We start from the raw sequence: 24,150 nt of genomic DNA, 5'->3' as shown, positions 1-24,150 counted from the left end.
CGACCCCCCCCCGGCTCCCCCCTCCTGTCAGGGAGTTGCAGAGCCAGAAGGTCCCCCCTGAGCCTCCTTTTCTCCAGGCTGAGCCCCCCCAGCTCCCTCAGCCCCTCCTGCTGCTCCAGCCCCTTCCCAGCTCCGTTCCCTTCCCTGCACACGCTCCAGCCCCTCAGTGTCTCTCTTGTCATGAAGGTCCCAGAACTGGGACCTGAGGTGCAGCCTCCAGTCCTCATACTCAAGGTGTGACCTCAATCTTCATGCAAGGGACTGAGACAGGGATCCAAAGAAGAGCCACCCTGGTTAAAACCATCCTGAGCTGCTCAGGACCTTTCCCCATGTGGAGCCAGGAGTGCTCACTCTGGGACAGAGGATGATCAGGAACAACAACCTTAAAAAAAATAAATCATCAGAAAGAAGACAGAAGGAAACCCTTTTTAACCTCCTACCTAAGACACCTCCTCTGTCCTCCCCTCCAGCCCATCTCACACTGCCCCAGCGAGGCTGGGAACACTGAATCATGGAATGTGCTGAGCTGGAAGGGACCCCCAAGGATCCTGGAGTCCAACCCTCAGCCCTGCACAGGTCCATCCCCAAGAGTCACCCCCTGGGCCCCAGAGGATCAGCCAAACCCTCCCTGAGCTCTGGCAGCCTTGGGGCTGTGCCCACTGCCCTGGGGAGCCTGGGCAGTGCCCGACCAGCCTCTGGGGGAAGAACCTTTGGCTGAGATCCAACCTGAGCCTGCCCTGACACAGCTCCAGCCATTCCCTGGGTGCAGTGGCACTGAAGTGGTTAACTGGGATTGCATTTGCAGCCCAGCCCAGCCCCCTTGGCTGGGTGAGCTCTGCAGAGCTCCTGGCCCTGAGTTTCCTTTCCTCCTTTGCCTCCCGCTCTTCCTGCCAAGTGTCAGGATCTGGCCCGTCCCCAGCGCTCGGTGCCAGCACGGGCGGTGACTCACTCAGCAGCTCCTCATCACAACACATTCTTTCAATGGGACTTCGATCTGGATGACACTTGTCTTCCAAATCTGCTGCTGGAGAGAGGCAAGAAGGGCACAAACACGAGCTCAAAGCGAAGGGGGACGGCGGGGTTGGGTCAGAGCTGGTGGGGGGATCGGAGTTCTCTCTGTCTCTCCCTCAGCAGATAATCAATTTTGTTAATAAGAAGAGAAACGTAGCCCAAAGGGGAAAAGAAAGGTCCTCACATCACTTCTTCCATCAGGCTGACACCTCTTCCTCCTGGGGAATTTAACATCTGTTGCATAATTCAGAGAACATGTGGTTATTTTCCAGGCTTATTAATAGCCCAAACCCAAAGATTTAAAATGAAATCCAGCGGCTGCTCCAGACTTCACCTCTTGGAGCAGGGGGTGAGAGCAGGTACAATGGCTGGCTGGGGGTCAGGGCTTTCCTTCACTCCAAAACTCCTGTTACAAGCCAGGAAGGACACGGCTTGGACTGATGCTGAGACATCTGGGTTCCCAGATTTTCCTCGCTGCTTTTTTCCTCTCACATCTCGTTTTTCTTTCTAGGGGAGGCAGGGCAGAGTGGAGAGGCTCAGAGATGTGAGAGAGGGCTGGGAGGGTGCAGCCAGGAGGGGAGGGAGGCAGTGCAGCATCATCCCCTCCGTACACAAAGCACTGTCCTTCCCAGGGCACTCAGGAACATCCAGGATCTCTGACATCCCTCACAGGCACTTGGATGGAAGGATAATTTTCTTAATGCCCTCTGAGCTGGAAAACAGGCTGAAGAAATGCACCTGGAGGGAGGGTGGGAAGGTTGAGTGTAGCTCAGTCTGCCCTGCTCCTGGTGGGGATGGGAAGATGGGAATATGGGAATATGGAAATACAGAAATACACCACCATGAGCACTCCTGAAATGCCTTAAATTCCCTCTGCCAGCATTTTCAGGAGGGATTCAGGTTGAGAAAGAGCCTGGTCATGGGTGAGGCTGTGGGGGAGACGAACAGGTCCGTGGCTGTTCCTAAAGCACGACGTGCAGCTCATAAGTTGTGTCGGGCAGTGGCGGAGGCAGAGCCCCCCCTGTACCCCCAGCCCACCTGAGGGTCACTGGCTGTGACACTTCTCATTCTCCTGCTCATCTCAGCAGAACCTGCAGTTCAGCTTGAGTCAACCCCAAATTCCTCCGTGGCTTTAAGGCAATGAAGAAAGAGCAAATCTGCCGAAGGGTGGGGGCCGGTGACAAGCACTTCATTTTCTGGCAGTGAATAAAAGCCAAGAAGGGCTGCCCGGCAAGGCCAAGTTCCCCAGACACCACTGCAGGGAGGAGGTTCGTCTCTGAGCCCCACTGGTGTCCACTGGGAGGCAGGTGACCTCCTTTTTAATTGGTTTTATTTTTGCTTATTGGATGTTCTGGGAGTTGATTTTTTTTTCCAGGGGGGAGTTGTTTGTTTCGGAGCCTTTTTGGTGGTGTTTTTTTTATCCGTTTGGGGGTTTTGTGGCTTTTGTTTTTTAGGGTTTTTGGAAATAATCCCCCTCCCTGGATCACCCAGTGCCCCTTGGAGCCTTTTCTGGTGTTTTAACACTGGGACAAGGAGGAGGTTTAATCCCCTCTGAGTGTCTGAGAGCAGAGCTGGCACCTGGGATTAATGTGGATTTTGGGATGGGGCATAGAAGTCTGGACTGGGAAGCATCAAACCTGCTCTTTACCAAGCTGAGCTGCTGAGATTTGCTTGTACAAAATGCTGCTTTAATGTCTCAAGTGCCTGAGAGCCCAGTCAGACAGGTTTGGAGCAGCAAAGAGCGTGGCCTAAACTCCAGGCTGTCAGAAACCAGGAGCTGCTTTGGCTCCTGTTACAAGAAATGCTTAAATACTCCCTGGGACAGAGTGCAGAGCTCATATATCTCATCCCACCAGGAATAAACAGACAGTAAATTGTTTTTTTTTCATAGTATTCAGTTCCAATTATTCCTACAGTGCAAGGCAGCAGCAGGAGAACACGAGGGAAGGCTGCTGGCTCTGTGGCCCATCCAGGCAGCTCCAGCAGTCCCTGGGGGCTTGTTTGCCCCCAGCCCAGGGCTGGGGGTTACTCAGCTCTCCACTCAGAACTTCCTGTGCAAACTAAAACCATCCCCTGAAAGAAAATTATTCGGTGAATTTTTTTTTAAATCAGAAAGGAATTATTAATTCCTCTAAATCTGAAATCAGCACGTTCAAATTGCTCCAGTTGACCCAAAACTGCTCTCTGACCAAAACCAGGGGGTACCACTTTGGCAGAGGGAAAGAGCTGTCAGCTTGGTCATAATTTGACTGAGATTTTCACTTTTCCTCCCTGCAGCTGCCTTTTTTGTCCCCACCCAGCTGAAATTTCACTCATTTTTATTTTTAGAGGCAGTATTTCATGTTTTCCCCGTCCACCAAGCCCTGCTTATCTGACCTCATGGATCTGTAACAATCCTTTCTTATCCCTTCCCCTGGACCTGTAAAGCTTTCCTGGAAGAATTTTGACAAAAACAATATTTTTCTCTAAATCCATACGTGGGATTCTTGCACAGAATCTCCCATTCCAGCTGTTCCTTCTTTGCCTTCCAATACTGTTCCCAAAATCTGCAGGATCAGTTGGACACAGTTCAGTTTATTAGCACAAATACAGAGCCACAGGGTATTAGGGAAGGAGTGTGCCGAGCACCCAAAAGCTCTTGGAAATTCAGAAAGAGTCTAATTATTTCTGTTACCCAACAAGGACTTCACACATTGTTCACTGCCTTTAGAAAAAGCAACTGGCAACGTCAGAAAAATTAGGAATTGTGAATTTGGAGTAATTGACCTCCTGTTCCTATTGTGCATTTGCCATGTAATGAAAGAAAAACAGGAAAGAGCCTTGCCAAGGTACGGGGAGGGAAAAAAAAAAACCAACAGCAAAAGTGAAAGAGATTTTTGTTGGCAGGACTTGCAAATTATTGCTGCTCCCCTTCGCCCAACTTCCTTCATGGAATTGCAGAGAATTCCCCAGAGGTGCTGTTGGGAGAAGGTGGAAGCACCTCGGGTGGAGCAAGAGGCTCCTGCCCTCAAAGACCCGCCCAGGAGTGAAAGCAAGAGCGAAGGAACCAAAAAGAAACGGGGTTTAGGTGGAAATCTGGCCGGGTTGGATCTGAGCTGAGCTTCAGCAGGTGTTTATAGGGATGGCTGGAATGCCAGGTGGCAAAGAGTTGTCTGGAGCTCAGAGCTGCAGCCTCTGCCAAGCAGGGCTGGTACAACCCAAGAGCCGGGCGTTTAAGGGGTGCCCAGGCTCAGCTGGAGGGTGCTCAGCAGTTGTTGGAGCCCACAGTGCTCGTTGATCCAGCTCAGGAGGACTCTTCAACCACATTCCCACATCCTCCTGCCGACCTCGGCACCAGCAGCTCCTGGATGTTGGGGCCGTGAAGCCAAACTCGACCCCAACCCTGTCAGTGCCACCTGTGCTGGCACTGCCTCAGCAGGACAGGCTCAGAGAGGGAAGGGCAGGTCAAGAAGAGCTTTGTCAGGGAGTGACAGAGGTGGATCTGCTCCGTGGTGGGAAGAACAGAACCAGGGGCCAAGGGTGGCCCCCCCAAAGAAGTCCTGCGGGGTCTGAACTGAGAGTGCTGGTAACAGTCCCTGAAAAGGTGAGACATTCAGTGCAAGCTCCACCCAAAAAGCTCAGTCAGGAGCAGATGAGCCTGAAAACAAAGCTACAGTGCAGGTCCATCCAGGAGACAGGCTGGGAGCAAAGGGATCTCCAACACAGCTCCGAGGTCCTCCCGGGGAAATGGGCACAAGCAGCACAAACTGGGGCTGAGGGCCCAGGGCTGAGCTTAAATGGGCTCCTGGCCATGGGTGGGACCCAGGTGAGGATGCTGAGGGCAATGAGTGCCCTAAGGTTTGATCCCAGGATTCAGAAACGTGGGGGAACTGGGATTCAGATGATAAACATCTAAAAACTTGTCACCTGTCCTGGCATCTTAAATAGGGCTCCTCTGAAAGTCACCTGTGCCAGGGCACAGAATCACATTTATAGAATCATTTGAGGTTGGAAAAACCCTCCAAGATCATCCAACCTGTGACTGGTTGTCACAGTCCTCCTCTTGTCCCCCAGCCCAGAGCACTGAGTGCCACCTCCAGTCCTGCCTTGGACACCTCCAGGGATGGGGACTCCAAACCTCCCTGGGCAGCCCCTTCCAGTGCCTGACCACCCTTTCCATGGAGAAATTCCTCCTGCCACGTGAGCCTGAGTGAGCTGGGGCTGTTGAAATCAGGAGCTGATTTTCCTGGCTCAGGAAAGCAAACGTGAGGATTTTTCAGAACACCCAACTCCCCTCACCTCATGGGCTATCAAGTGAAGTTGTTGCATTTGAATTTACATATTATTCTCAAACAGGGCCTGGCTGGCAGCTCTTGAGTTCTCTAAAACAACTTTTTCTCTGCTTCTGTTGTTTTTCAGCAGCAATTTGAGTCATTACTTAGCAAAAAGTGCTTCATTTCCCTGACTTATCTGCGTTAAATAAATACTCCATAAAGCACGGGAGGTATGTATTAGTCAAATGTGCTTTCAAACATTCAGGGGCTTTGGTAAACAAAATATGTTGTGGATTTAAACTCTGCAGTTTTGCCTCAACTGTACAAAAGTTTTAATTTGATTATACATCTTATTAACTGTGCTCTCGTGTGTCCTCCCCCTTCCTTCCTCTCCTGATCTTCTTCTTTGCTTTGAAATAAAAGCCAGTCCTCTCTCGCACAGCACTGCAATTTTCTTCAAAATTTTTTCCTGCAAGCTGTTAGCAAAACATATTTAAGGCTGACCCTGAACAGCCACACTCATTTTCCTTCAAACATTTCAATTATTACTTAATTTAGGCCTGCCTGAATAGCCCTGCTGCCTCTAATTTGACCATTGTCACAGCGACGCAGGAACGTCTTCCAAGGGAAAGGGGTTTTAAAATTCTCATCAGTGCCCGAGTGTTGATGTCAATATTGTGACTTCATTCCACGCTGCTGAGGCACCACCTCAAATCCTGGGGGCAGGTTGGGGCTCCTCCTGACAAGAGAGAGACATTGAGGGGCTGGAGTGTGTGCAGGGAAGGGAACGGAGCTGGGGAAGGGGCTGGAGCAGCAGGAGCAGCTGAGGGAGCTGGGGGGGCTCAGCCTGGAGAAAAGGAGGCTCAGGGGGGACCTTCTGGCTCTGCAACCCCCTGACAGGAGGGGGGAGCCGGGGGGGGGTCGGGCTCTGCTCCCAGGGAACAAGGGACAGGAGGAGAGGGAACGGCCTCCAGCTGTGCCAGGGGAGGGTCAGGTTGGATATTGGGGAAAATTTCTCCATGGAAAGGGTTGCCCAGCCCTGGCCCAGCTGCCCAGGGAGGTGGTGGAGTCCCCATCCCTGGAGGGGTTTAACAGACATGGATGTGGCACTTGGGGACATCATTAGTGGTGGCCTTGGGGGGATGGTTGGACTCCATGATCTCAGAGGGCTTTTCCAGCCTAAGTGCTCCTGTGATTCCATGATTCCAACATGGTGGATTCCACCTGGAGCAGTTTCATTGCTTTCTGAAGATGTGGCTTAGGCAGGGAGGGCATCCCTTGGGTTGATGTGGTATCCAGGGCACATATCCACATGCAAAGGGCTGGAATCCTGATTCCCACCATGGCCCTGAGTTCTCCTGGCCAGTGACTGGAGACACCATCTCCAGCTGGAACTGAGAAGTGGAAACCAGCTACACTTGATTTATCAGCCCCCCAGAGCAGGGAGGGTGGTGGAGCACAGCTCAGAGGGGTTCTCTTCAAGATTTTTGCCGCTGGAAATCAAAACCTGGGGGCACCCATGTGGGTGTCCATACATCTGGCACTGGGACTTTGTTGGGAAGAGGCTCCTGGTGGGCTCTGTGAACCCAGGACACACACTGGGTTGACTCCACCTACCACACCTCACGAGGCATGAGCTCTGAAATAGTTTTTGGAGACCACAAATAACTACTGAATGCAAAATTATTGACTCTGGGAGCAGAAAACAAGCTCTGTTTGGCTCTGAAATTCAAGAGATTCGCAGTGCTCGTATGACTGAAAATATATATATTCACCATGTATACACACATCTTTATATATTAAAAATATTACACTAAATATATCTAAACATATAAATACATAATACATCGATTTTTATGCAACTGCATTAAAAATTAAGGAGCTGCTCGAAAAAGCAATAAAAAGGGAGAAGTTAAATGATTAAAATAACTGCTTTAAGCTCTCTATTTCAAGCCTGGAATAATCATAGATTGCCAAACCAACCAGAGTTAAAAGGGAAAAAAAGGGTTGTGCAGCAGAGCAGGAAAGTTAAAAGGCATTACTCAAAATCACAAGTGTGTTCAGAGAGGGAATAGGTGCCTGGATGTGACAAATTGCACGGGGAGGAACAGTGGGACAGGCCAAAAATGGGGTGGAATGACAACCTGTAAGAGGTGACAACAGAATCTCATCAGAAATATCAGGGGAAGGAGGTTTGGGGGTCTGAAAAATGATCCCCAAGGAAAACACACTGAGGAGAGACAGGGCCTGGTGGGAGGGTAAGGGGATGGTTGGCATTGTTCTCAGGATGAGGGAGGTGGGGAAAGAGGGAGCAAAGATGGACAGTTTTCCATAATGAAAGTAACTCCCCGTTGCAACCCCTGTAAAATACCCCCTGGTTTGTCAGGAATTCCCTGGGAGGGGGGTGAGGAGTGAGATGACAACGTTTATTAATGAGGCAAAATCAATCAGGACGAGCAAAACCTGAGCTGGTTGCAAGAGCTGCAAAAAAAATCCCCAAAAAAACCCCTCACAAAATCCAATGTCTGAAGAACAAAGAGCTGAATTTCAGTGCCAAAAGCACAGGAGGAAAATACCCCGTGGTCTCCTACCAGATGAAGAGCTCTGAACTAGGAATTGCTGTTCAGGGAGGATTTACTGGGAGAAACTTGGATGCTGCTTGGAGAACATCCACTCCACATTCAGCACAGCCACGGGAAAACATAACGTGAGATGTTTCCGGGCGAGAAATAGAGACCAAAATTGAAACTCTGCTGTTGTGTGAACCCACCCTGCACCCCCAGGGCGAATCAAGCCCTGCTCAGGGCACTCCAGAAGGGAGATAACACAGCAAGGAAAGGGGAGGGGAGGGAACTGAGCCTGGGCAGAGACAGAGAGTGGCTTGTGCACAAAAATACCTCGACACTTCAGGGCCCTTCAGTCTGGCAAAGAGGGGGCTGAAAGGGCTGGAGGAGACACTTATTGAAAGAAGGGTTTTAAGGGAGAAAGTCCACAGAGAAAGGGAATAGACAACAAGGACTTGCTGTTTCTCACAGCTCCAGGCTTAAGAGGCACCTGATGAAACTACCAAGGAATAACTTTTTAAAATAAAGAGAAGGCGGCAGAGGAAGTGTTTTCGCAGATAGGGCCCAGTCACACTGTTGGGTTTTTCCAGGAGGTGCTCAAAAGCAGAAATAGGTTCAAGGAGGAATAAAATGCATCGAAACAGAGACAGCCACAGCCTTCAGCTCAGGAATTTTCCAGGGGGGATTGAGAGGAGTTGGGAAGTTGGAGGAGAAGGTGTGGACTGCACTCCAGGAGATCAGGTGAGAGGGGAATTTGTCCTGAGAAAAGGAGCTCCAACACCATTGCCCTGAGTCCATGTGGCTTTTTATCTACTGGCAGGGAAGAAAATGTTTCCTCCTGCAGCTTCTGGACACTGAGACCTGGAAGAAATCCTCCAGCAATTTTATGTGGATCGCATTTGTGACAGAAAGTGTTTAACTAATGGTCAAGAAAAAGCCTGGTGAATCATCCCCTGTGACCCTGTCCTTTGCACAGAGCAGGTTCTCCTCACAAGTCACGCTATTAAAGTCAGCTAATCTGCTCTTTAAAATCCTTTATGGTGAATCTGACGTGGGAAATAGCATCAGAAAAAAATAAATATCTGGTTTTTTTAAGGGACTTTCATGGGGTTTTTTTTAAAGAAACTTTCAGGGAGGGGAAGGCAAAAGCCACAGTGGCAAACTCTGGTTCCTCCAGGTCCCAGAATTAGTCCTGGGCTCTGAATCTTAGACCAAGAGCCTGCTGTGCTGTACCCACACTGATGAAAAGGTGTTTTGCATCACAGCACTCTGTTCTCCACACCTGGGGGATGGATCTCAGCAGCAGGGAAACACCAGCATGTGTCTCCAGCTTTGTCCTTCCTTCACAGCTTCCTCCCACACACTGCCAGCACTTTTTTTACGAACAAACCTTATTTTCTTCAAATCTGTTCTCCAGCAGCACATGAGATGACACAGAGGGACACCTTCACTTTACTGTGAGGGTGGGGAGACACTGGCCCAGGTTGCCCAGGGGAGGTTGTGGATGCCCCAACCCTGGCAGTGCCCAAAGTCAGGCTGGATATGGCCTCGAGCAACCTGGTGTGGTGGGAGGTGTCCCTGCCCATGGCAGGGGGGGGTGTTTGGGACTGGAAGGTCTTTAAGCTCTGTTCCAAGCCCTCAGGATTCTGTGATTCTGTGATTTTATGCTCACAGAGACCGAGGTCTGCAGCCCCAGGTCCCAGAAACTCCTGTGCCCTCCTGTTCGTGGATATACATGGACACAGAGCAGCTCCCCTCGTGCCATCCTGCCTGGGACATTCACCTCTGGAAAACCATCCTGTGACTGCCAAGGCTTGTCGTGGAATCCCAGGATCCCAGGATTGTTTGGGTTGGAAGGGACCTTAAAGCCCATCTAGTTCCACCACGAGAGCACATCAGTGATTGTGACAATTGGCCCCCGCCTCTGGCCCACCCTTGAGCAGTTTGGGGGGTCCCTCTTACCCACAACAAGGTCTGCTGGGTTTTTAGCAGCTGCCATGGGGCAGAAAGAGGGTCAGCAAAAGGGGTCAGCAGGACTGTTCAAGGTTTCCTGGTGCCTCTGGCTGCTCTCAGCCCCTCCAGAGCTGTGATGGTTTCCTCAAACTTTAAATGAGACCCGAGGTGGAGCCCCTGCTGCCTTTTGTGCCAAACCCAGAGCAAGCCCACATCACCTCATCCTAAACCCTCTCCCTGCAGCCACGCAGTTCAGCTGGGGTTTAAAGAGCACTGAGAGCATTTTCCACAGATCCATCTTCTCCTTGTACCCTGGAGAAAGCCCATCTTTTACAACTTACATTTCAGGAGGGGATAAAATATTTATCAGGCGTCCTGAGAAGCGCTGTGAGACTGTGCTGCTTCAATCAGGTCACAGGACAAAACTGCACCTTCGGTCCATGGGCCAAGTGAGGGAGAAAAAACCCCATCTCTACCCTTCCAGCTGGTTTTTTTATGGGTGAGGATTATCTAAAATGCCTGAATCTGTTTTCCCACTCTTTCTGGTCATCAGGAACTCGGAAAACAATTGGCTGTGGGATCAGGCTCTGCTGGGTGGGAGCAGGGGGGCTCCTGGCTGAGTCTGACACCCTCAGCTGCTCGGGGTCCTGCCCCACCAGGTTTTGCTCTGGATTGCTCTCCGAGGCCAGGATTGGTTGGGATTAATCCCCCCCCCCCCCGGTGTTATTAGCATTACAACAGCTCTTGGATCTGCAGCTTTTGTTCCAGAAAATGGGTTTTTGGATGGAAGCTCGTTGAGAGGAACTGACAAAAATACCACAGCTCTGCCTGGATGGCTGTGCAGTGCCAGGGGGTGATGCCACCCTACAGAAGTTTCTTGGCACCGTCCCAGCTCACACATTACAGCACAGTAACAAGTGTAACACACCTTGTAGCAACATCATCTCCATCACCAGGACAGAAGAACTTCACCCTTCCCAGGAACCACCAGCCAGCAGTGGATCCCCTCCGGGCTGACACTTTGTCAGCAGGTCAGGGAGGGGATCCTGCCCCTCTGCCCAGCCCTGGGCAGGCACATCTGCAGGGCTGGGCCCAGCTCGGGCTCCTCAGCACAGCAGGGCCAGGGAGCTCCTGCAGCGGGGCCAGCGCAGGCTGTGAGGATGAGGAGGGCACTGGAGCATCTCCCTGAGCAGCAAAGGCTGAGGGAGCTGGGGCTGTTCAGCCTCCAGAGCAGACCCTGAGAGGGGACCTCCCACTGTGTGTCAGGGGCTGCAGGGAGGGGGCAGAGGATGGAGCAGGCTCTGCTCGGGGGGCCCAGCAATGGCACAGGAGGAACGGGCAGGAACTGATGCCCAGGAAGCTCCAGCTGGACAGGAGGAAGAACTTCTTCCCTGGGCAGTGCCCCAGCTCTGAACAGGCTGCCCAGGGAGGGGCTGGAGTCTCCTCCCTGGGGAGATTCCAGAGCCCTCTGGACACAATCCTGTGCCCTGTGCTCTGGGCTGGCCCTGCCTGAGCAGGGAGGTGGCACCAGTGACCCAGTGGGGTCCCTTCCAGCCTGACCCATCCTGGGATTCTGTGATACCCTCCAGGTTTCCCCTCCTGCAGCTCTGGAGCTGTGCTGTGCTGTCACATCACCACAAGCAGCAGGTCCAAGGGGCAGCCGGGCTTGGTGGCTCCTCCACCAGTCCTGGAGCATCTCCTTGCTCTCAAGAACCAGCAGCTTTCCTGTTCTTAAACCCTGGGAGACCTTTGCTCTTCTCAAGTTAATCCTTTCCCAGCTTCATGGGCTGTTTCTCCCCACTGGATTTATGAGGGAGCACAAATAAAAATACCCTCTCAGAAGATTCCTGTGTTCCTGTTTCACTTACAGCTCTGGCTGTGCCAGACCATTCCTGCCTTTGCTCCTGCAGTGGAGCCTCCAAGAGGAACCTTTCCAAAACCAGCAGGGGCATCCCGCCAGCTTCCAGCAAAGCATCAGCAGCTCCTGAGGGTTTATTAATCCACTTTGAAACAGTGCCTTGGGCTCCCAAAGCAGTTCTCAAACTGGAGCCCTTGCTTAGGCTGGAGCCGGGAGGAATTCAGAGGAATTCAGCTCCTGAGCAGCCCAGGTCGCAGCACGAAAGGATTTAAAGGGTGAAACCTCCATCAAACTGGGCAACATCTGCACAGGAATTTCTTGAAAATCTACTTTCAAGGATCCCCAGGGCTTCTGAAGCAACGTGGCTTAACTTTATCTAAAGATCAGCCTCTAGCAGACAATTGATTTTTGGCAGTCTCTGGGTGGCCGTGGAAAGCCAGGTTTGCATTGTCTGGGCAGCCTTTTACCTCCTTCCACTGAAACAGGGGGCTAAAATAATACACTGAGAGTGGCTGATGTTCAAAGGGGAATAACAGACCCTGAAGGGGGGGGGGGGAAAGGTAAAAACATCAAAGAAGACATGGCTGTGGCATTAAGGTGGATTAGCCTGCTCTGAAAGGCCACCTGAATCCAGCCAAACCCCCCAGCCCATCAGCACAGATGATCAGATGATCCAGCCCTGCAGGTTCTCCCGATCCATATCTGGATCCTGCTGAATTCCCTGGCTGTGGCTGCTCTGATCCCTCCACCCTGGTGTTTATACCTCCAACATTCCTCTTAATAACTGTGCCACTTCATTCACACGATCCATTTCTACGATTTAGGGCTTCTGTAGACTGGTTTTAATTTGTCACACTAATTCAAACTGCAGTATTCTGCCAGAGATGTAGAACGGGCTTACACATCCCTTGCTCTGAGTAGGAGAATATATTCATTTCTAGCAGCTAGAAGTAGTAAATTTAGGTTTTATCTTCATCAAATACATATTGGCCCCTTCCTGCTCCAGGTTTTCTGTTGTTTAAAGGTGACTGGCAAAGAAAAAAGCAAAAATCGGAGTTATGCCTTTTGTGCTTGTGCCCTTTCCACTGTACAGAGCAAAGGAAGTAAGGAAGGTTATTACCTGCAATAAAAATAGAATTTTTCTGCTTGTTCCTCAGAAATTCAGCTCTTGTTTGCAGTGGGAAAGTCTGGGGTGGTTGGAGATGGACAGGCAGGATGGAGCAAATGGCCTGGTGGGACCATTTGCTCAGATCTTTGTGCCCACCCGGGGACTGGGCTCTTGTGGTGCTGTCAAGGAGCCCAGGGGAAGGAAAGGGCCCTGGGACTGTGGAAAACCTGTGGCACAGAGATTTTAGGAAGGATGTTTGTGTCTGTCTGCCTCACCTGCTGAGGGCCCACGACTTGATCCGGGATCAAATCCACCCTTTCCCCTGCGACAACCTCAGAACCTCCCTCAGACGGGGAGGGACAACCTTGACACTGCTCATCGTTCCCAGGTGAAGAAAGAAGGTTAAAAAAAAAAAAAAAGGAAAAAAGAGGCCTTTTCATCATCACAAAGCCACAAAGAAGAGTCCAAACTCAGTTTCCTCAATTTAGAAAAGAAAACCTTGCCCGGGTCACCTCTACTGCGAGTGATGCCAGGTGAGCAATTCCCTGCCTGCCAACCCTTCCAATCCTTTTGTCATCGGGTTCGAGAGCGTCACTGAGACTCAGGACTCAGAGCTTAATTACAGAGCACAAAGCACTCAATCCCACTAACTGCTGAGCTCAAAAATTACTCCCTCCCTCCCTTTTTAATCTCAATATTCACAGAATTAGAATGGAAAAGCCAAACCTGGCCACCCAGCCCTTCCCCGCCGCCGAGGCTGCTCCTGTCCCAGCTCAGGAATCCAGCAGGAGATAAATCCAGGCTTGGGCAGCAGAGGTGGCTCAGGGGGGAAGTTGGAGCTGGTATTTAAGCTCCATCCTCGTGGTGGGCTCAGCTCTGTGTCTCTGCCCAGCTGCTCCCTGTGGGTCCCTTCCCTGCCTCTCCAGGCTGCACGTTTGGGAGCGCTGGAGATGCGAAGGGCTGGGCCCGGGAAATATCCATCCCTGCCAGGACACATTCCCTGAGAGTCAGCAAAACTTTTCAGCCCTTCATTTCATCCCATTATTTCTGCTGATGGCACTATAAATAATTACTCCCCACCCTCCTTATGCTTGCAAGGCTGGAGATGCCTTGCTAAACCAAGATGTACATTTTGTTTGTCTTTCCTCCCCTCGCTTGTATTTTTTGGTGATTTTCAAACCCTACTCTGTGTTTTCCAGCTCTGCTGGGTGGAGGGACCAGGTTTCAGGGACTTCACCCAAGAACACTTTGCCCTGCTCAGCCCACAGGAACAGGTTTTTTGACTTTCAGGCCCTTTCAGGTTTCCTTGCCAGGTCATTTGTTCTGCAAGCTGGGAACAAGGGAGTTATTATCCCACGTCTGGGACACAAGGGACGAGCTCTTCCTCGTGTCACCAAAAGCCACAAATGGTTAAATCTCTACCAAAGGGATGGGAGCCACTGAGGAAAACAACCCAGAACAGGGAAACCAAGAAACACAACCTCCCTTTCTCTCCCCAGCCCTGCAGCCCATGAGTTAATCCCGGAGCTGTGCCTTGGGTTTCACTTCGTCCTGGCATCTCTGCTTTTGCTCTCAGCCTCCTCCTCTCTTAAGTTTCATTCCTTCAACTGCTCAAGCTGAAGTGTCTTGCTGCCCACAAACCACCTGATCCCTCCAGGTGCTCTTGCTCAGCTGCTCCTACACCGACACACGGCTCCTCTTCCCTTGCTCACTTCCACGTTCCCCCGTCCCGTCGCTCTCTCACTTATGGCAAACACTGGCAGTGAAGAAAAAAACCCCATTTTCCCGACCCAGTCCCGCAGCGCCGTGGGCTTTGGGCTGTGCTGAGCCCTCAGGATTCCCTGCACAAGTGCTGGGGAATGCTGGCAAGGCCGGGTGTTTTCCCGGTGCTTTAGCGGGGGGAGGTTGTTTTGCTGTGCCGGTGTCGCACACCCACAGCTCGGCCCCTGATTTACTGAGAGAGGTGGCCACCAGCGAGCTCTTCTCCAGGAGATTAGTGGCTGCTTTTCCAACCCTATTTCAAGCCTCGAGGAGGTTTGCTATTTGTCAAAAGTGTTATTAACCTCAGATAGGCACCGGGACAAATATTTCCTGGCAGAGCCTGTTTCCCTCTGGGGATCTGGGCAGGAGAGAGACCCAACCTCACCTGGGATCTGCTGCCAAGAGAAAAACAGGCTTTCATTGAGGTCAGGGCACCCTAATGATGCACCAGCCCGAGACAGGGAGGAAGGAAGTATAATACATAATTTAAAGAAATAGCCTTGTGGAAATAAATAACCAGAGAGATCCCTCAGTCAGGAGGAGAGGGAAATCAATGGGTGAGAGGGAAGTTAGTGAAATGTTGGGTAGTTAAATATTGGGGGAGTTCGCAGTTAGATATTGGGGGAGTTAGGAGTTAAATATTGGGGGAGTTAGGAGTTAAATATTGGGGTGGTTAGCAGTGAAATGCTGGGGTAGCTAGCAGGTAAATATTGGGGGAGTTAGGTAAATATTGGGGTAGTTAGCAGTGAAATGTTGGGGGAGTTAGCAGTGAAATATTGGGAGAATAAGCAGGCAAATGTGGGGGGGTTAGCAGTTAAATATTGGGGTGGTTAGCAGGTAAATATTGGGGCAGCTAGCAGGTAAATATTAGGGGAGTTAGCAGGTAAATATTGGGGTTGTTAGGTAAATGTTGGGGTAGTTAGAAGTGAAATGTTGGGGGAGTTAGCAGGCAAATGTTGGGGCAGTTAGCAGTGAAATGTTGGGGTAGTTAGCAGGTCAATATTGGGGGAGCTAGCAGGTAAATGCTGGGGCAGTTAGCAGTGAGCTGCTCTCTGTGCACAATGTTCCTGCTGAAGGGCGATTTATAAGCCCAGCTAAAGCTTATTCTGCCGAGGAGATGAGACTCCGGCGTGAAAACAACGCTGTCTCTCCTAATAACCCTGGGTTCTGGTCCATGAGGCTTGGAAGAAATGCTCTGCAATGCGCATGGAAGGATATGGCAAAACTCTCCTAACCTGGGGAGGCAGAGGGAGAGGAGCCAGAGGGGGCAACCGGCAGCGAGAGCGGCGAGACCGCGACCAACTTCAGCGGTGATTTATGGAGCGGGCAGCCCAACTTATCTTCTGCTGAATGGCAGCTCTGGGATTTAAGGAGCGAGGGGGGAAAAAAAAAAAACCAAACCAAACACGACTCGAGGTCATGCACTTAATCATTTAAAGGGAGGGAGAGCAGAGGGGAGAGAGCGGGGCAGGACGGGGAGCCCCTCGCCCCCAGGTGTGCTCTGGGAGGATGCTCCTGCCCCGAGAGCCACGAGCATCGCGTTAGACTTTCTCTCCAGCAAAGGAAAACACGGGAAAAAAAAAAAAAAAAAAAGAGAGCCACGAGCATCGCGTTAGACTTTCTCTCCAGCAAAGGAAAACACGGGAAAAAAAAAAAAAAAACAAACCAGGGGGATGCTTCCAGCTGCCAGCAGGAGAGGGGGAGAAGCCATGCAAGCAGCCCCGTCCCTCCGTGCGTACCTCCTGCCGCCGGTCCCAGGTGAGCGACTCCCCCCATCCATGTCGCGGTGCCGGAGAGCCCCGAGATGTCCTGGAGAAGCTGGAGTGACTGCCGTGACTTGGGAATACGGAATATGGTACAAGCTTTAATTAAAAGAGTCTGAAGGCTCTCTCCTGCTCGCTCGTCCTTTTTTTTGCAGTACTGGATCGGATTTAAAGGGCTAGAACCCCAATTTGGCAGCGCTGCTCCCCCAGGAGCCACGCTCTGCCACCCCGGCCTGGCAGCTCCGGCAGCGCCTTGCCGCCCGTCGGGGGCATCCTGGCAGCCAGGGAAGCCCGGAGGAAGCAGCAACAACAGGAGTTGTTGCTCGGTGGCAGCAACAACAAGTTGTAAATCAGCTCTCCCCCGAGCACGGTGGGTGGCCGGGGGGATTCTACCGGCAGCAGGGTGGGCGAGGGGAGCCTGAGAACTCCTGCGGGTGCAGAGAGAGGAGTCGGTGCTCTACCAGCACCCTGGTGGGTCCAGAGCAGGATGGTGGTGCCTTGGTGGTGCCACCGGTCTGCGGCAGTGCCCGGAGGCGTCGCCCTGCCATGGGTGGAGCGGGCGGCGGGGAAGGGCTGCGTCACCCCAGCTCAGCTCTGCAGGACGGGGTGCTCGGCCTCCTGCCTGCATCCAGGGAGGAATCCAGGGAGCTGGGAAGCAATTCCATTTGGATTTGGCGGCCACTTGCTCGTGCCAAGGCAGTGGGGAGACGACCCAGCGAGTGACGCTGATCCCTCCTTCAGCTCCAGGTTCCTCCAGTCGTTCTCCAGATCTCCAGCAAAACCCACCTGCGACAGTCTGGGCTCTGCGGGCACCTCGGGCTGCTCAGCACAGCAGGGTTGGCCAAAACACGTCTTCAAGCCTTGCCATTGCTTCCCTACTCCCTCTCCAGCAAAGAGGTGATGAAGATGGAGTGCAGGCTTTCCACTGGTCCAGATTTTGAGTTAAAAGGAGGAAAAACAAGAGGAGTGACCAGCCTGGAAAGCCTTATCTTCTTCTTTTCCCCATTTTGGCCCCAGAATGAAACCCACCCTCGCCAAGACCAGCTTCAGAGCATCCCAGTGCTGGCATGTCTGACCAATCCCTTCCCTGCACTCAGGGTTGACCCACATGTTCTGGCTTTCTCTTGTCTTATTAATTAGACGGAGTGGCGGGTGCCAAAACGAAAAGCTGGTTCTAATTCCACGCCGCAACCCGGTTCCAAGCTGCTGAGATAATTAGCAGGTTATTAATGAAGGAGAAGACTACCAAGATGGAGGAAGGAAGGATGGGGAGGGAAGAGAAGAGCCGTTTGGGCCTGGATGGGAAAACTGCAGTCAAGTTGGAGACTCCTTTGCCCAAGCCAACGCTTTGAGGTGACTTCAGCACCCAGCAAGGCGCTCCCGGTGCGGGGCTGGGGACGGATCTGCAGAGCGTCGTGCTGAGGCATCTGCTTGGCTGGGGGCCACTCCAGGGAGTGAAACGGCTCTGTCTCATCCCAGTGGCCTGTTGACGTCCATCTGGCTCCAGGGAGTGGAGAGGAAGCAGTTTGGGATCCTGCTTTTTTGCTAGTCCTGGGTAACGGTGGCCATGAGCCGCGTTGGCTCGGGGCTGTCGGGTTTGCTGGAGCATCACCGTCGCTCTGCAGGGGTTTCTGCTGGTGGCTGTAGGGCTTCACCCCAGACACATCTTCATCCAGAGGCTGGTTGGGCACTGCCCAGGCTCCCCAGGGCAGTGGGCACAGCCCCAAGGCTGCCAGAGCTCAGGGAGGGTTTGGCTGATCCTCTGGGGCACAGGGGGTGACTCTTGGGGCTGGGCCTGTGCAGGGCTGAGGGTTGGACTGGATGCTCCTTGTCAGTCCCTCCCAGCTCAGCACATTCCATGATTTAATGCCTTCAGTCACCCTGCAACATCGAACAAACCCTCTCAGTCTCTCCTTACACTCTGAACAGGCCCTTTCCCCCTTGNACACCTTCACATCTCCCCTCAAAATCAATCTGGTAACAAGCACCGATACGATCTCCCAGGCAGCAGCTGCAAATTGCTCACAGGACATCACTTGGCAGAGGCTGGTGGGAAAGAGCTTTCCTAATGATGAGGTGGACCAGGCCGAGGTAAAATGCCAACAAAAACAGGGCATCCTAAGAAATCTCAGCCTCTGGCCCGAGCTGTTGCCTTCTCATGTGCATCTCGGAGGCCTGTGGTTGTTGTTCCTTTAATTATTAATCCTTGCATTGACGTAATCAGATGTGCACAAGCTTCTAATGGATGCTCAGATGCAAAAAAACAAGGGATAAATTTCCTTCCCTCCCTTAAAACTTCTCCCAATCCCATGACCAATTTTATTGCCGTTCTGCTCTAATTTTAAATCTAACGAGAAGCATTAAGGCTTTCAATTAAAAGATCTCTTCCTTCAGATACTGGAACGTAGCCTGAAGTGGAGGCCACGTGTGATATTTTTCACTGGGATGGTGTGGTTTATATCTGAGTTCCAGATCAACTGCCTCAGCAGCTGAGCTTGGACTTGTGAACTGCCTGGTTGGCCAGAGTTGGGTGCCAGTGCTGAGGTGTTCCACTTTGAGAGGATCCTCAGCCTTGTTTTGGGGTTTTTCCCATATCTTTGTGTTTCTAAAGTGAGCCTTGCATCTACTTTTTCTGTTTGAGTCAGCCTGGAAGTCTGTGGTGAGGGACAAATAAGCCTCAGCAATGATGCCACCCTGGAACCTTGGATTTTTTGGCTTTTGACTGTGAAATATTCATCTCTTCCCTTTTCTTTAGGATGAGCTCATCCATGGCCATGACACAGGAGCAGTGAGCTCAAAACTCCTCATTTACCATGATTTCAGTGTTGGGTTCACACAGAATCCCAGGATGTGCTGAGCTGGGAGGGACCCCCAAGGGTCATGGAGTCCAACCCTCAGCCCTGCACAGGCCCAGCCCCAAGAGTCACCCCCTGTGCCCCAGAGGATCAGCCAAACCCTCCCTGAGCTCTGGCAGCCTTGGGGCTGTGCCCACTGCCCTGGGGAGCCTGGGCAGTGCCCAACCAGCCTCTGGGGGAAGAACCTTTGGCTGAGATCCAACCTGAGCCTGCCCTGACACAGCTCCAGCCATTCCCTGGCTGCTGTCCCTGGTCCCAAAAGGAATCAGTGCCTGTCCCTCTTATTCCCCTCACAAGGAGGTTGCAGGCACCATTAAGTGTGAAGTTTGGCTCATTGAAGGTTTTCTGATGCCCAAAACCTCACTTTTCCACCAACCTAAATCTTGCACTTGACTCCATCTGGGCCTGTCCCTGCAGGACAAGTCTCCTGGAGAGCTTGTGGGTATTTAATCTCAGGCAGAAATCAGAGTTTGCAGGTTTCTGGGGATGAGATGGAAAGACAGAGCTGGAGCCATCAACCAGCACCAAGGCAGAGGCGCCGCAGGGGAGAGGAGTTGAATTAGGAGACTGGATCAGACCCTGGCTCTTCCATGAGTCACCTCTTATTTACACCAGCCCCACCACCCTTCCCCAGCCCTCGGGTCTGAGGCACCCAGGCAGGGTGGGAAGGGAGATGTGATCCAAGCACCAGTGACCTGCAGAGCTGTGCAGGATCTTGTCCAAAAACCACGTCGTGTCGCTGCTGAATTCCTTCCTCCAAAAACGGCTGCTGAATTCCTTCTCCAACCCAAAACATGAGGAGGGCAGTGGTGGAGTCACCGTCCCTGGAGGTGTTTAAGAAGAGACTGGATGTGGCACTTCCTGCCATGGTCTAGTAGGGAGGTGGTGTTGGGTCATAGGTTGGACTCGATGGTCTCCAGCTGAATTGATCCTGTATTTCTGTGCGGCTGCCGGGAAAGCCGGGAATGGCCAAGCCCATGGACAAGCTCCCTTCTGAGGCAAGCAGTGTTAAATTCTGTCATTGCTGCACGTTTTGATGCATCTCTTCTCTCTACACCGCATTTTCTGAAGGGGAAACCACCTCACTGGCTTCAGTTTTGAGGCTGGAAGAGCCCATTGCTGCCTCTCTCACCCAGGGTTTCCCACGGCGCAGGCTGGAGGGTTTATTGATGTAACATCTTTCCCCAGGACAACCAGGCTGGCTGGAGCCCCTCCACCTGATTTAATTGATTCAGAATCCAAAGAGGAGTTGATGTGATAACCCCTTTCTGTGCTGATGTGGGAACAGCACTCAGAGGATCCGCTCTGGGCAGACAATGGACTCTCAAAGTGCAATATCGTGTCAGGCTGAGAAAATTGCCCCTCTGCTTTTGCAATTAATCACCCAAATTACAGCCCTTTTCGTAAAGATAAAAAGCAAGGAGAATAAAACATGCTGCAAACCTTTAGGCAGGGGTTTGGTCTCCTGAATTCCAGCTCAAAGCTTTGAAAGCCTTGTTTGCTTTGCACCAAGTGTCACCAGGGGATTATTTTTTTATTTTTTTTTTAGAACTTCAAAAGGAATTTGGAAACAAACAAAAAAAAAACTGGTTAAACATGGGGGAGCTGGTGTTTAATCCACTTTTGCATATCTGTTCCCAGTCTCCTTTTGCTGACTTCCCAAATCCCTCTGGGACTTTGATGTCCAAGTTCAGGTCACGGAGAAAGTTCTCATCCTTCTCTCAGAATAAAGGGGTACCTAATTAATTTAAGCACAAATTATTCTCTTTGCCCAGATTTGTAAATTAAACAAGATTTATGCCATGTACATGTGTCCATCTGTCTCACTGGCTTCTCCCTGACCTTGACCCTGATCAATGCCAGGCTATTCTGCAAGGAGAGAACCCTTCAAAAGTTGCAGATCTGGCCATAAAAAAAATCTTCACCAGGATCTGTAAGACAGAAATCAGCATAAAACTAACCTTTACTGGCTCTGCTGTGAGGGGATATGATAAAGACCAATAAAAAGCAGTATCTGTGCTGCAGCTAAGGGCTGTTCACAACTGAAAATATGGAAAAAATGGGATTTTTTTGGTTTCCACAGGGTGATATTTTGTGCAAGACACCCTGACAGCAAGGGCTGAGCCCAGGGAGGGGCTGCACGGGGACAAATGATGGGAATCCATGTTTGCACTGCAAAGCAGTTGGGAAGAAAAACGTGAAGGGGACCTAAATCATCCTGCTTGAGGATGATAAATCAGCCTCTGACAGTGGAAGCAGAAGAAAAACCTTCCTGATGGGCTGCTTTAGGCTCTCAAATTGTAAAAGGCGAATTAGGGAGCCGTGTGCTGACAGGTTTAATAACTGCTCCCGGTTTAGGGCTGTTCCCAACTTCAGCCTGAGGAAAAGCCAAGGTCACAGAGCCAGAGCAAACTGTCCATCCTTCTTAATTTTTGCATATATTGGCCAGCTCAAACTCGATTTCAAACTGGAGCAGAGCTCTCAGGGATTTGCTCTTCCAGCAGGTTTCCTGACGGGCGGTTGGATAAGTGAGGAAGCCCAAAATAACATCGGGGAGAGGAAGAGACAAATCAACTCTGCCACATGTCCCTGTCCGGCCCATCAGCAAACACGGGGCCACAAACCACAGGATGACAGGTTGGAAAAGCCCTCTGAGATCACGGAGTCCCACAGTGCCCCAGCACTGCCAAGCCCTGTCCCCAGGTGCCACATCCACACGTGTTAAATGCCACCAGGGCTGGTGACTCCACCACTGGATGGACCCAGCCCTGACATGGACAGTGGGAGCTCAGTCCCTGGGAGCCCAACCACTGCCTTCTCCACCTGACCTAAATCACACAGGAAAAGGGTGTGGGAAATAGTTTCCATATTTTCACGGCATCTCCTGCTTCCCAGCCCGCCAGGAGCCAAGAAAAGAGGCTGGAAGAGGAGATGAGCAGTAAATGGGTGCTCAGATGTTTGCACGTGGCAGCAGCACCTCCTCCAGAGCCCCACCAGGATGATCAGAGGGCTGGAGCAGCTCTGCTGGGAGGAAAGGCTGGGAGAGCTGGGATTATCCAGCCCGGAGAAGAGAAGCTTTGGCGGGACCTAACTGTGGCCTTCCAGGACCTGAAGGAGCTACAAGGAAGGTGAAGAGAGACTGTGGACAAGGGCCTGGAGGAACAGGACAAGGGGAGCAGCTTCAAACTGCCAGAGGGGAAACTTGGGTTGGATATGGGGAAGAAATTCTTCCCTGTGAGGGTGGGGAGGCCCTGGCACAGGTTGCCCAGAGAAGCTGTGGCTGCCCCATCCCTGGGAGTGTCCAAGGCCAGGTTGGAGCAACCTGGGCTAGTGGAAGGTGTCCCTGCCCATGGCAGGGGGTGGGACTGTTTCCTCTCCAAAGAGCACAAAGTGACCCCAAAGGTACAAAAATCCACCAGGAACAGGACAACCCAAACCATTCTGGGATTCTACGATACCTGACAACCGGGGGCGGGGTTCAAGCACATTCCAGCCCTTCCATGCTTCCCTCTGCTGTGATCCCGGTGGATTTTGGAGCGCTGGATGCCCCAGCAGAGGCTGCTGTGCCCTCGGGCTCCTCCTGCCCCACAAAAGCCCTGCCTGGCGTTGCCAGAGCCGCGCTGTGCTCTCAGCTCGAACCGGGTCTGAGGAGCTCCTGCTCCTCTCTCGCGTGAGGGAGGGCTCAGCTGAAGAGTCATTAAGCAATTCTTTGAAGTGGAGCTATTATTGCCTAAAATGCTAAGCACGACTTAACGCTCCCCAGTTGTGTAACCTGCATCCGGCACGGCCCCTGCTCCAATCCCCCGTGCGAGCACAGCAGCAGCGGGAGGAGGAGGAGGAGGACGAGGAGGAGGAGGAGGTGGAAGGAAGGTTCCAACCTGTGCTGGAATATTTACATCCCGTTTTATCGCGGTTGCAGCTGGGGGTGTCTCTCCCAGCCGCTGCGGGACTCGGGGTGAGGGCCCCGCTCCCGGGATGCTGCTGCCAGGAGCTGCGTGGCTCCTTACCTTGGCTTTCTGTCTCCATGGCAATGGCTCTGCGTCATCCTGCCAGCACAGCAGCATCAACCTATGCAAAATCTGGCCTCATTTTGGGATCCCAGGGCGGAAAGAAGCGCAGGGAGCTCTCCTCAGTGTTCTCTGCGGGGCTGGCGGGGGAACGGGGCTGAGCTGCCCGCGGTGTCCAGCCCTCACTCGCGGGGATGGACAGACCCCACTGCTCAGAGCGCCCAGGAGGGGCTGCAAACCCCCTCCAGCATCACCCACCCTCACCCCACCCACCCCTGAGGAGCAGCTTTGTCACCTGTCGCCTTGTCCCCTCACGGTGCCGGCGGGGTCCGAGCCCTGGAGTGGGGACAGCTCACCAAAAATACTGCTTGGAACTGGTGTTTCCTCTGCCCCGTGCAAAGAAAGCCTCAAATGCAAAGGCAGAACCCCAGTGCCCACCTGGCTGGGACCCCGAGGGGCACCCAGAGGTTGTTTGATGGGCTGTGCCCCACGAGAGCCTCCGGGCATTCCTGGCTCTGCCTGGGGCTGCTCGGGGCAGGGCTGGGTCCCTCCTGCCCCAGCACCTCCCAGGAGCTGCAGAGGAGCTTCTCAGCACCACTGAGGGATGGGATGAAGCTCCTTCACCTTGAGCCTGGCTTGCTCATGTTCGAGTTCATCAGCCTTGGTTCATATGGCAGTGCAGCCCCCCGAGGAGAGAAGATGTCCTGAGTATCCAGGCAAAAAAAAAAAAAATAAAAAGGAAGGAAAAAATTATGTTAAACCCAGGATTTTGGGAGGAAGAGCTTAATAAGAGGTCTTGGAGGGGAGAGGAGGAAGAAGAGAGATCTGTTGGGTTTATTTGAAGCAGATATTGATGACCAGGCTGTCCCAGGCCCCATCCACCCCCAGGCTGCTCCCCTGTGCCTTTATCCTTCCCTAAATCACCTCCCCTCAATCACCAGAGCGAATTCCTTGAACTCATTTTAAATTAAAATTAAAGAGTAAGAGGTTCTCCCTCCTAAACCCTCCTTTTGGGTT

The 24,150-nt window shown here is 52.2% G+C and overlaps 1 protein-coding gene across 1 annotated transcript in view; it reads right to left on the bottom strand.

Moving 5' to 3' along the window:
• CALN1 (calneuron 1) overlaps nt 1-16,369 on the bottom strand; it is a 160,981-nt gene extending 144,612 nt beyond the window's left edge. Inside the window, exon 1 of the mRNA XM_017824101.1 lies at nt 16,248-16,369. The gene's annotated coding sequence lies outside the window, so the exon portion shown is untranslated. The remainder of the gene's footprint in view (nt 1-16,247) is intronic.
• Nucleotides 16,370-24,150: the final 7,781 nt, after the last annotated feature.

Source organism: Lepidothrix coronata, unplaced genomic scaffold (assembly GCF_001604755.1).
Source record: "Lepidothrix coronata isolate B3197 unplaced genomic scaffold, Lepidothrix_coronata-1.0 Scaffold108, whole genome shotgun sequence".
Taxonomy (NCBI): domain Eukaryota; kingdom Metazoa; phylum Chordata; class Aves; order Passeriformes; family Pipridae; genus Lepidothrix; species Lepidothrix coronata.
Note: the sequence above shows the minus strand (reverse complement) of the source record. Positions and strands in the feature narration are given on the sequence as shown.